This window comes from Schistocerca serialis, chromosome 4 (assembly GCF_023864345.2).
Source record: "Schistocerca serialis cubense isolate TAMUIC-IGC-003099 chromosome 4, iqSchSeri2.2, whole genome shotgun sequence".
NCBI lineage: Eukaryota > Metazoa > Arthropoda > Insecta > Orthoptera > Acrididae > Schistocerca > Schistocerca serialis.
Window position 1 is genome coordinate 828283390 of NC_064641.1, and position 13804 is coordinate 828297193.

The 13804-nt window shown below is 42.2% G+C and overlaps 1 protein-coding gene across 4 annotated transcripts in view; it reads left to right on the forward strand.

Annotated features, from left to right (window-relative positions):
* LOC126473434 (uncharacterized) overlaps window positions 1-13804 on the forward strand; it is a 776960-nt gene that overhangs the window by 601319 nt on the left and 161837 nt on the right. The gene's annotated exons all lie outside the window — the stretch shown is intronic.

The window sequence follows — 13804 nt, forward strand, 5'->3', positions numbered from 1 at the left end:
CAGGAATGGTAGCTGCGGTGTCAGTGTGGTGTAACGGATAGCGCATTTGTTTAGCAATCAGGACACCTGAGTTTGAATCTAGTGCTGGGAGAAATTCTAATTCCCTGCTTCCGACTACATCATTACCTGTACTTATTGAGAACTAGTGACAGAAACAACTAAGTGCAAACAATTGGTTCAGACGTTTGTAGCTTTACGTATCAATTGCACTATTTATTCTTTTGAGGGAATCCAGACAGCCGGAGCAACCAAATGAAAACAGTGGATTAAGTCGTTTGTAGTTTTACGCGTCCGCAGGATTGGTATTCACTCATCTCTTTTGAGTGAAACTGGTCTGCGGAAGAAATCGAACGAAATCTTTCGACGCAGTCCGATAAATCTAGCACAGAGAGGAAAAGTACAATGGTTTTGCCATTGTTAAATCATTATTGTTAACTACACTCTGCTGTCGACTTTGTTACTGTTAATACCACTCCGACATTTGCTTTTCATTGATTGGTATTATGGCTTTTATTTCAATTTTTCGTCTATGTTTGTCAACAGGCATTTTCTTAATACCGAACTTTGTGCAGTGGCTGATACAGAAAAACCTCAAGGACGAGGCGGTAAAGATATCTTGAGCTACCTTTACTTTTACCATTATAAAAATCAAGTCACATGCAAAGTTTAATAAAGTTTTATTTAAACTTATTATATACATATACAAGACAATGCCATCTAACGACATAAAAAAGGTACAATTGTGATTCTCTTTCTTAAATGTTGAATTCCATACTCCTATTATTCCTGGCGAATTGGTTAATTACATCGTCAATAGGACCGTCAGTGTCAGGATGAGTGTACAACAGAGCTTAGCCGTTAAGTCGATCCTCTTTCACTGTCGAACTCCGCCATGCTTTTGCACGCCGCAATGTAGAAAAACTTCTTTCTATGTAGCAGTAGATGCAGGTAGACAAGCAAGTATTTTGAGCAGCGCGTGCAAAGTAGGATAGTCAGAAGTGGGCTAACAGACAACGCTTGCATAACAGAATCACGACGTTAAGGGCGTTTGTGTTCGTCTGCTTTGTAAGTAGGCTGTTTAGGTATTTATATTCGTAACGCCACATAGCGCTGTGTATGAAAATCACCGACTGTGCTGTGTGTAGTCTGTGGCTGGTTTGCATTGTTGGAGTATTTGCTATTGTAGTGGTGGGCAGTTGGATGTGAACAGCGCGTAGCGTTGCGCAGTTGGAGGTGAGCCGCCAGCAGTGGTGGATGTGGGGAGAGAGATGGCAGAGTTCTGAGAGCGGACGATCTGATCGTGTGTCCGTAAGGAAAACGAAATTTGTAAGACTGGATGTCATGAACTGATTAATATATATATTATATATATGTAATGACTTTTAAACATTAGTAAGGTAAATACATTGTTTGTTCTCTATCAAAGTCTTTCATTTGCTAACTATGCATATCAGTAGTTAGTGCCTTCAGTAGTTAGAATCTTTTATTTAGCTGGAGTAGTGGCGCTCGGTATATTGCAGTAGTTCGAGTTACGAAGATTATTGTGAGGTAAGTGATTCATGAAAGGTATAGGTTATTATCAGTCAAGGCCATTCTTTTGTAGGGATTATTGAAAGTCAGATTGCGTTGCGCTAAAAATATTGTGTGTCAGTTTAGTGTTGATCAGAATAAGTAAAGAGAGAAATGTCTGAGTACGTTCAGTTCTGCTGAGCTGTTTGAAAATCAACGTAAGGGGTTTACCAGCACAGTAATTCATTAATTTTTCAAAGGGGATGTTTCAGTTTGTATTGAAGAATCTCTCCCATTAGTCTCTTTTTAATCACAAAACAGTAGAATATTCGCGACTTTTCTCGAACAAATGCCAGACGGAATAACGTATCGAGATCACTAGAATGGACTCGACTTTTCTCGTAGGTTGTGTTACCAGTCTGTGTGCCAGACGGAAACGTGTAAAATGCGATGACGTGGACGGGCGTGTTATACAGGAAAGTGCAACTACTCGATAACTCGAGTCAGTCGAGTGGACTGATAAAAGAAACGAACGAATAGCGTGCGGGCTGATTGGCGGGGGCGGTGCCTTTGCCTTTCCTAAAGCCAAACTTATCGTCATCTAACAGAGCGTTAGTTTTCTTTCCCGTTATTCTATGTATTACTCTTGTCAGAAACTTAGATGCTTGAGCTGTTAAACTGGGTGTGCGATAATTCTCGCACTTGTTAGCTCTTGCAGTCGTTTTGTTGCCACCTCTCCCATTGATTTTAGGAAGTCTGATGGAATGTTATCGATCCCATCTGCCTTATTTGATTTTAAGTCTTCCAATTCTCTTTTAATTATGATTCTAATACTGGATCCCTTGTATTTTCCCTATCGTCTCCTGTTTCTTCTTCAATCACTTCAGACAGGTCTTCTCCCTCATTGGGGCCTTCAATGTATTGTTTCCACTGCTCTCTTCTCTGCACTCAACAGTGGAATTCCCATTGGGCTCAATCTTACCGCCCTTGCTTTAAATGTCACCTACGGCTGTTTCCGCTTTTTTATAGCCAGTCCTTCCGACTCTCACCAATTATTAACCTTTAGAAACCAGTTAAAATCTATATTAATGGCGGAAATTCGAGAAGCCTGTGTTTCAGTACATGATACATGAATTTTGAAAATACTTCAGTTTTAGAAATATAATTTTTATTCATCAACTATTTTAGACAATCTTAGTCATCGTTCATGTATAACCGAAAACGCGGAATAAGTCTGAACGTTATGCTCATCTAGTTACTCAGCACTTAACATAGCGGGGTAATCCGAAGGAAGATCGAATTTTTTTACTAGACATGTCCCTACTGGAGGTGATATAGCCTTACCTAACGGCGCCTTTTGAAGTGACTTATCGTTTATCTACTAAGGGAAGTTAACGTGCAGCTGTGAAAGGAGCGCTTAGTGACAGAAAAAGTTCCTAGGGTCGTCTGAGTATTGGGATTCGAAGCTTTAAATTTCTTGCCTGACGCCTATCCAATTAGCCATCGATGTGCACAGTAAGTAAAGTATATCCTTAATAGAAGGAATTCATAGAGCGCCGCTCAACCAAACTGAACAATTATCCACCAAACTTTATGCCTCTGGAACTTAAGGGAACTGGAGAATGCCTACAGAAGATATGGCAGTTACCTATAGAGCCATTCACAGGACTCCTACTGATACTGATAACACCCCCCCCCCCCCACCCCCGACACACACGCACGAGTGTGCGCCGGCGACCGTAACTAACCCTTACAAAATTGTAAATGCTTATCTATGCTACCTAACCTAACCTAACCTAACCTAACCTAACCTAACCCTCCGAAATTAATTGAAATAGTTTCAAACCCTCGGTTTCGACAAAGATTTCGGGAGGTTTCCCTTGGTCATCAGGCAAATATGAGAACTGTAAGTCCCAAACATTCCAAATTTCACAATCGGAATTCCCCCTGTCTCACTCACAGCATGCTGGAACATTTGGCTGGAAAGCCAGAGACAGCCCTCTCTGGTCCTTGGGCTTAAGTCAATAAATAAATACAAAATAAAGATACGAGTACATACTGCGGTAACTAATATTGGTCAGCCTGTCACATACTGTCCATCTAAAAAATTCCGAGACTTATTTTATTTCTGCCGTATAAGCGACGGCTTTGCAGCAACTGTGATGGCCGCTTGAACCAACTACTGTAAACAACAGATGTGCATTCAGAAATATTTATATTATTATGAGTAGGGAGAAAGAAACGGCTTCCTCACAGGGAAGACTAATATTTTAATGAAATAAAATAAATTCTTACAATTGTCTTTAAGGTTGGAATCAACATTCCTTTCTGTATTTTCACACGTCGCATTGCCGGTATTATAACTGGCGTCTAATAAAGATTACCTTTCCGAAGTTTTCCTTTTCCCTGGAGGCGATAGATTTTGCCGTTCTCCTAATAATGATTTTATGCCGCGTGCAATTCTAATGGAAGGCGACCGGACGTTTTACACATGTTTTTTTTTTCTTCCGTCGCTGAATAATATTTGTATACTGATTTTTAAACAACTCAGACAGTATCTCAAACTTTCTTGAAATGTACTTCAATAAAATGAACAAATTTTGTTATTAATTATTCAGACAGGCACTACCTAACGTGCAGCTCGTGCGAGAATACGGAACAGATAACAGATGATCGGAAGTGTTCACTTTAATTAAGATTTTTTGAGCTCTTCAGCGATATTATGTCTTAAATTTTCTGGCATCTTTATACAACGTAATTATATACTGTCAATAAAAATTTGTTCCCATTATCAGTCCTTGTATTTGACATTAAAAATTATCACCTCATTCTTGCCATACATACGTTATGTCCGGGTGCTCTGACATTATCTCCTCAATAAATATCCCTTGATGTCGTTTCTTGTTAACAATACCAGCTTATTCCTAAGAATTAGCAGATTTCACTCAGTTAACAATAGGCAGCTTTCACTCAGTTAATACTAGGCAGAAATCCAGTGTGCATTTCTATCGCACCTCCTCGACTCTTGTGCAGGAAGGCGTGCAATATTCTGCTACATACATTTTCAATATGCTACCGTAAGAATTCAAATATGTTAGCAGTAATCAACGCGCTTTCAGATCCAAACTGAAGAGCTTCCTCATAGGTCACTCCTTTTATTCTGTCGAGGAGTTCCTTGAAAAATTATGTTAATCCCTGTGTTACAGTGTTGACTGGGTTTGTATAAACATATAACTTGTCATTTTAGGATTCATAAACATTTTGTTTTATCTCTTATTGCTTTTCTTATGTGATTTCACGTACTAACACGTTCCATAACCATGGAGATTTGCTCTTAGATTTGGCGCTACTGAACCAGACGTGTAAAATAAAATCAAAAAAGTAAAAAAAAATATCCAGTCTTATAAGCAAGATCAGCGCAGTAACTACGGTGGCAGCTTGAACAAACAACTGTAAAAAACATGTGCATTCGCCCAGTCAGCCGGGAACAAATGCTGTTAAGTAAACAGTGGATGTGTTGCCTTAGCCAGCAAACGTTGTTGTGTCACCAATCGCAGTGCAGCAACCTCTTTAAATCGAATGTTCAAGAGATCCTCCTGAATTTTTTGAAGAAAAATGCATGTGAAAAGCTTTTTACGTACACTTTAACTACCAAAGCAAAATAACGACGTGTGAACGCCTTTTATGGGAAAAATCCCTATGGGTAACGTGGCTTGCTGTTATCAATACGAATCAATACAAACCTAACACAAAACAACTAAGCGCAGAGTAAGTCTTTGATGTTCAAATAACTTACGAAAATGCGGACGGCTCACGTCGTCTAAAACCGCTGATATTTCGACAGGAGGGCATCCGTTTTCGAGGAAAAACCGACCTGTTTATTTATTTAGATAGGAGCACACCCTGTCGCTTTCGAGGCACAACTTCAGCAAATAAGCGATGTGTAAGGGAATTTTAAACTTTGGTTTGCAGAGAAATTCCAGAAAGATAACTAACACACACACACACACACACACACACACACACACACACACACACACACACACACGCACACGCACATACTATAAACACTAGCGCCATCACAAATCAAAGATGATCTAAGTCCGAAGTTATCGATAGTGAAACTCATAATCAACGGGTAAGGTAACACAAACTCCTTCCCTCTGTTTTGTGGAAAGGGAGAGAGCAGCAATCAATGTGGCATGTAGACATTACCACCATCTCTGTTTGTAAGGATCTTGCTAATTTAATTTTAACAGCTTCATTAATAACGCTTTCGCAGTGGCTGGAAGTGTATGCTAGAATTTGCGTGTTATATTACATAGTATTGCCGGTGTCAAGACAGTGTTGTGCAATGGTGGACATGTTCGGCTGTGTGCCGCTTATGCTCAGTACACCGGAAGCCCACAGTCCTGATAGTCTGACCAATGTGTGACATGCCTCAACTGCAATGAATATGGCATACACCAGTTTTAGGCAGACTCTTTACCGATACTTAAAAGACCTAGATGGTGCACGAGAAACACATTTCATATCATATTTACATAAAATACGACCAGTCCTCTTTGAAATGTTTCCCGCGTAAGGCAAAAAGGCAGTTGACTTAGGCGTTAATTCACTCGGTGACGTCGATCCGTCCTTCTGTAACAATACTGACGAAAGTTGATCTGTAGATGAGATAATTCAGCTGTCAAACGCCCAGGATCCGAGATGACATGAGCCCTGAGAACAAAGTACGAAATACCTCTTCAGGTTGAGCCGGATGGTGACAATATCAGCCTACAGATACAAGTCAGTGTTTTGCCTTAAAAGTGACAGGGTGTGCTCCTGGCGAAATATCGGTGATTGTGGATTACGTCACCCGGCTGCATTCCCGTAAGTTATGTAAACATCGTGTAGTACGGGAGGATTGACGTCTCACATGTCTAATGCTTCGCCAAGACCGAAGAAGTTGCGAAGGTGAAGCGCAAGTTGAACAACATTAAAAAAAGGACTTTTCTGGCAGTTTCAAATGGTTGTATGAACTTTGTGTGCGTTGCATCCAAGTGAGAGAATCCATGTATAGCACCTGAAGCCTTAAAACCACCATCTTCACGTTTCTCTGTTTTTGCTGGCAGCATGCATCAGCGGACGCGAACCGAGAACGGAGCAACATGTCGGTGGGAGCAAGGGGGAAGGAGATGTCGGATGCTGAAGGCGGAAAAAGCGTAGGTCTGATGGAGAGGGTGGGGGGCGAGGGGAAAGGGTGGTCAGTGCGCTACACCAACCCTTAAATAATGTGTGGGAATCAACGCCCCTCAGCGTCCCGACTGTGACCGCCCTCGTATAGGCGTCAAGAGAAGAGTGAGATGTAGATGAAACGCCTGGTTAAATTCGCAGGACAGAACAGGCAGTTGGAATTGTGGAAAGGGGCCAAAGAATGAACGGCTGTCAGTTACACTCGAACATGTATAACTTTATTTAGTTGCCCAAACATTACAGCGCAAATTTCTGAGCTTAACTATCGACTGAATATGTCACACAAACTAATGGCTTAAGGGCACAACCTCTTTAATTTTTAAAACGGCTGAAGGCCCATGATTTAAAACACATCTACAATAAATTTTCAAAAGGCAGAAAGCGCAAAATTTTATCCTTAAATAATATTTCAAATGAGGCTGAAGGCCCAAACAGTCTAAGACTTGACGAGTAAGGAATTTTAATTTTAAAACTGCTGAAGGCCCATGATTTAAAAACACAACTACAATAAATTTTCAAAGGCAGAAAGCCCAAAGCTTTATCCTTAAATAATTTTAAAAAAAGGAAGCTGAAGGCCTAAAAAATCTAAGACTTAACAATAAGGAATTTTACTTTTAAAACGGCTGAAGGTCCATGATTCAAAACACAACTACAATAAATATTTACAAGGCAGAAAGCCCAAGGCTTTATACATATTTATTTTAAATAAGGCTGAAGGCCCAAACAATCTAATATTAAACAAGTAACAATTTTAAATATTAAGACGGCTGAAGGACCATGATTGAAAACCACGACTACAATAAATTTTCAAAAGGCAGAAGGCCCAAAGCTTTATCCAGAAAAAAAATGTTTTAAATGAGGCTGAAGGCCCAAACAATGCGAGACTTGGCAAATAAGGAACTTTAAATTTTAAAGCGGCTGAAGGCCCACCGTTTAAAACCCAACTAAAAGCATACAAATTCAAACCATCGGCTATACACAATCAAACACCAGTGAGAAAAGGCAGTACAGCCAGCGGCGCTCAGAAGTTTCCGGGGGTCGGTCTGCACTTGAAATGTTAACTATTAACGTTCGCTTAGGGGAGACAGGTGGTCGGCCCAACTATATCCGATCCGCCGGCAACCAAACCAAGAGACAGTCAACGGATCCATCGACATGACGACTTGCTTTCCACCCGACCAGTACACAAGGGACTCCAATGCCAAAACGGAAAAGGCGTAGCCGCCCACAACCAAGTATGCATAAGCTGTCAAAACTACACACACGTGTTGGACAGCGACAATACGGTGAGGAAAGGATACTGCCTAAATTTTAGGTTAGTAATTGAAACTAACATAACGAAGTGGAAGTACAGCAAAAACAGGATGTTAAATAAGAGATGGCACGAACAGGAGCCACGCACTGCTCAGTAGATAAGGGACGATGCAACGACTTTCCCATCGTGAGAAGTCCTTGGTGGTGTTTGGCAGCACTGTTGTGAAATCCGATGCCATTGTGGAATCATTAACCCACTTCACACCACATTTTAACTTCTAGCAGTGGTCATTTTTTGCGTTTGTCGACACGTTGCTGTTTGAAGCATCCCCGAGCCCGTGGGTGACGTTGCAGCGCGCCATGCTTTTGCGCCCTTGCATGTAGGCACGTTTGGGTTAAAATTAGAGCTTCTTAGTCGCAATGAGAGAAAGCATCGGGGGTTTAAAAAAGCAACCATTTAATTCTATTGCGCAGCGTATGGCGTCCGGTTTCGCTCTTCTTGGCGGCGACTGCAAATGAGTGCTGAGACACTGCCCTGATTCTGTGTGACAATTATCCGACGACTGTCTTGAGGCACTGCCTGCTGCTTGGAGCAGTGTGTCTGCTAATAATCAGGTTCGGCGGAATGGATGTCTAATCGCGAACTATTTTTGTGACGTGAGGTAGATGCGTAACTTAGACACTGTCGCGTGCGCATTCTCTGCAGTCTAAACTCTGTTGAGCTCCAATCGCAGGCAGCACAGCCGTCATCTATATAGGCTGCGATCTGTATCTTCTGGAGGACACAGCAATGGTATGAAATGTGTAAGGGAATGTTGCAGCATATCACGTCACCACTCTTATCAATATCCGCATCGAAGATGGAGTGTATAAACTGAAATAAATTATTAAACTGAACTGTGTGCCTAAACCAATCTGCACACTGCGTCCCAAACATTTAGGGAAATATTAGGGGACTTTAACAACTAAATTACACATTATTATGACAGGTCAAGTAACTTTTATTAAATTCTACTCTGCATTTCAAAGTTACGCAGATAAATAACAAAATTTTTCGACATAGTAACCAAGCCTCCATAAACAACGGTCGGAAAATTGTACCAATTGTTTAGTTCCTCAATAATCGAAATCCGCCCATTGCTCCAGATCCATTCGAGAAACGCTGTGTGAACGCTCTCATCGTTGGAATATGTCTTTACGCCATACGTTGTATCACCTTCCCGGAAAGGAAACCGCATTGCGCAGGAGCTTCCTTTCCAGTCAGCATCACCCCCGTCCCTACGGCCTTGGTCATATTGTTGGCACCATTTGACTACACTGCATTTGGTCCATATATGATCTGAATTTCAAGGGGAATCTGTGTGCAGTTTAAAAGTTTTGTCCACAAGAATTGTTCCGTCCCGCGTACTTTGGAGTGCGTTTCCAGTTGCCCCGCCATTTCACTCCTGTACTGTGATGCACATGCTATCTGTACCGCAGCAGAACTGTGTTTCCACGAAACCTTGATCGTGTACTCTCTTCTGAAAAAGCACCACTCTAGTTGTGCAACGGTCTTAGTGCGGGACAACTTGTGTAGCTTAAGCATTTTAATGAACGTTTTGAAATGAGTAAATGTCACTCAAACTAAGCACAGTTTATTTGTTCACTGCCGGAAACTTTACGATCTCTCATCAGCCTCAATCCAACATCACTCACACTTGTTAGCCACATAAGCTGGGTTCTTTCAACTGTTTCAACGAACATTTTAAGCAATTATTGTCCTTAAATGTCTGCATTTCTGGACCGTCTCCCTTGACCGCTAGCATTGGCTGACTCACTCCAACATCTTGAAAGCTCGCCCTCTCTACCTGGTATTGCCCGACCACTGCTGCATAACTGTATCCTTGAGAGCTTTCTAGCACATCACCATTATTACTGCTACCGGAAATGGGCTGCTGATATCGAACATTAGTGAGGGTGTTGGTAATGATACTTATAGAACAGGATGGCCAAAGAATGGAAACTTTTTTCATAAATGAGTTCTTCAGGTACCAAAAATTGTAATATTCATCAGGATGTACTCCTGACAGTGGACTTCTAGAGAAGAGCATTGTATAGGAATGAGACTTGGATCTTAGACCCAGAGGAGAAGAATATTAAAAAGGAAATGTGCACATAAAGTATGAAATGAAGAAGTGATAAGAAGAAGTGATAAGAATATGGTCCGAAAAAGTTTTTGAAAGACCATTACGCGAAGAAAGGTTAGGTCAGTGGGACATCTGTTCCAGCATCCAGGAAAGAGCAGTACAGAGGAAGAATACTAGGGGCAACCAAAGACTAGAATATTTATAACACGCCATCGAGACTCAGTTCCAACGCTGCCCCATAGCATGTGGACACTGCTGGGCGTCCCTCAGTTCACACGCTACAAATTTTCAGGCTGACTCCACAGTTTGCTGTGCATCATCGTCTTCTTTGAAATTTCGTCTTACGTCCTCCAGTTCTGTAGCACTGTTTGAAGTAATGCAACCATCCGCTGCTTCCCATGAAATCATTCTAATTTACGTTGCGCACCATTTGATGTGCACAACATAGTAGATCACTGTCATGCACATCCTGTAAATTGTATCGAACATACTTGAAATGCGCAGACACCAATTTTTTGTAACAAATGTGTCTTGTCCTCTCTTGAATATCCGCAATTTTTCTTGTGCACTACATGGTCATATTGCTGCAGACTTATTCTAAATCTGTTCATAACTGTTTTTTTTTCTATGCTCCTGCTGGTCTTACATGCATATAATTACTACTTCCCACCTGTTGGCCTTTTGCCCACAGGCGCCCGACAGCCACCTGTCAGCCTTTCGCCCACCCATGCCCACCAGTGCCCACCTGTGCCAGTGGGGACACAGCTTCACAACTGTCAGCCTTTTACCCATCTGACCTTGGGCACCCTGCTGCCCACCTGTCATTTTGCCCACCCAGCCTCACCTGTACCGATAGGCACCTGATTGCCAGGTCTTAGCCTTCAATGGCTCTGAGCACTATGGGACTTAACTTCTGAGGTCATCAGTCCCCTAGAACTTAGAACTACTTAAACCTAACTAACCTAAGGACATCACACACATCCATGCCCGAGGCAGGATTCGAACCTGTGACTGTAGCAGCCGTGTGGTTCCGAACTGAATCGCCTAGAACCGCTCGGCCACCGAGGCTGGCGCCCTTGGACACTTGACTGCCCATCTATCAGCCTTTTGCCCCTCGATGCCTGCCTGTGCCCATGAGTACACGACTTCCCACCTGTCATTCTTTTCCCCGCCCACGCCGATCTGTGGCTGTGGGCACAGATCGGCGCTATTCAGCCACCCCTGCCCATCTGTGCGTGTGGGTGTGCTAAGCTTACCTCTCAGCTTTTTGCCCAGGCGTGTCCATGTGCTCCTGGCTGTGCACTGGAAGGCACTATCTATTATAGATAGTGCATAATAGGTGAGCATCAAACGAGTCACACGAGTGACATTTTAAAAAAGAAAACTGACATGCCTCTCAATAGTACATCGATCACTAAGAATCTATGATGACCAGCATGGCAGAGGTCGTTACTGGACTAATGGAATTGATAGCTGAGTCAGCAGTCTGAGAAGAGGTAAACATGCAAGTATGCCCAGCAGTGGCGCAGAAATCATATGACCTGCAAAGGGTGTAGATGGGAAACTAACAGCACCTGAAGAGAACATGAAAAAGTGATGTACTGGGGAGACCAGTGGTTGAGTGCAAACCAGTCAAGGACTCAAATAATCAGGTTACAGGAAATCGTACACAACACCACAATCTGGGTGGTAGCAGGGGACAGAACAATAGCTGCATGTACAAAATGATGGATAGTGGACGATATATAGCCCTCATACAAGGGGACGATAACTATGGTAGCCCAGTCCTCCCCCAAACAATACATACGGATAACGAAAATTAAAAGAACTGTGTAGCTATCTTCCTCGGATTTTATGTGATGTACAGTGTTTAAACTTCTTTACTGGACACAGTCGTGTACAAATACAGATGAACACTATCATGTTTAGTCATAAAAATGAACACATTAATTTCCTTCCAATAACCTCTTTTTTAACCGAAAATATTAACTGAACAAGTTTGGAACAGTAAAGATAGAACAGACCATAAAAATTTATGTCTCAAATCTGCTTCGACATTGTCGTATACGATCGTCAACCATGCCATTAATCGTTAGTGAAGTCAGTTATTAATGTGTAAATTTATGAACATCAGTATCCGATGCGCCAGACTTTGATGCTGCTTCTTGCAGAAAACATGCTGTTTGCCAATTTCGGCATTGTTCTGGCTCACTGGGTTTTTAATGTCTGTAGATACTTCTTAGTGCGGAGCATACTCAGTTTATCACAACACCATCTTCTTTAGTTCTCCGCCGACTTGTTCCGCTAACTGCTCATGGGATGGTCCGTCAGTTTGACTCTATAGAGATGTCCAGAGTAACATGTATGTTTCCGCTTTGTTGGATGTCACTTCACATCATTCGATGTCTCCTCACAAAATCCCTTTGGCTGTACCACTGCCTTATTCGTGTGGTGTATCTTGTTCGTACGATGCTTTGAACTGAAACATAATAGCCTCTCTTCGTGCTGCTATGTTTGCACTTTTGTTCCCACGGCTGATACGCCTCTTTTGGTGGAATGTGGAGAAAGCTGGAACACGCTAGCTATAAAAGTGGCGGTCCCTTCTTTAATGGTGTCTTTAGCCAGGGCATCTAATACTTCATTTTACTGAATATGTCAGTAACTCTTGAACTACTTTAAATGAATCTTTTTATTTTCCATCATGGATATCATTATTAATTCCACTATACCGTAAAATTCGTTACGGGTGGAGGGAGATCTTCTCATAAGTCGTCAGGCACATTTTCCCAGGTGTTTAGGCATGTTTATGCATTTCCATGTTTGCAATGTAGAGGTACAGTGAGCCCAAAAAAATACTGTTAATGTTATGTTTCAGGCGGCATGTCGCAGCGTTACACAATCAGTGCTGGAGTACTGGCTGTTCTTAATAATTTGTTGTTCATGTTAATACATATAGTTAAACTGAAGATTGCACGAGATATACGTTGTGGTGTCACCGCCAGACACCACACTTGCTAGGTGGTAGCCTTTAAATCGGCCGCGGTCCGGTAGTATACGTCGGACCCACGTCTCGCCACTATCAGTGATTGCAGACCGAGCGCCGCCACACGGCAGGTCTAGAGAGACGTCCTAGCACTTGCCCCAGTTGTACAGCAAACTTTGCTAGCAATGGTTCACTGACAAAATACGCTCTCATTTGCCGAGACGATAGTTAGCATAGCCTTCAGCTACGTCATTTGCTACGACATAGCAAGGCGCCATTATCATTTGCTAGTTGTCTTGTGATGCATGTACCGTCAGACCGATGTTCACCAATTATGGATTAAAGTTAAGTATTCCAACAGCTACGTACTTTATTTGCTAGACTCAAATCCTTTAACTGTTCCAGACCTCACGCCAGCCTGCGTGAGCTTAAACGCGTGCCTTTCGGCTTCACCTCCTAGTGGCTTGGCTGTCCTGCCAAGTCACGACATACGTGGTGCCTGTTGTTTCGGACACATCCGAAAAACAGACGCCGCTTTTGATCCTGCAGGCTTATATGACTATGATCCAAAGGAAATAATGACATTAGCAGCTAGTGCGCATTGAAATACTTCATCGGGTAAAGTTGAAAACTTGTGCTGGACCAGAACTCGAACCCGGATTGTTCCGTTTCTCACGAACGGTCGCATTGACTG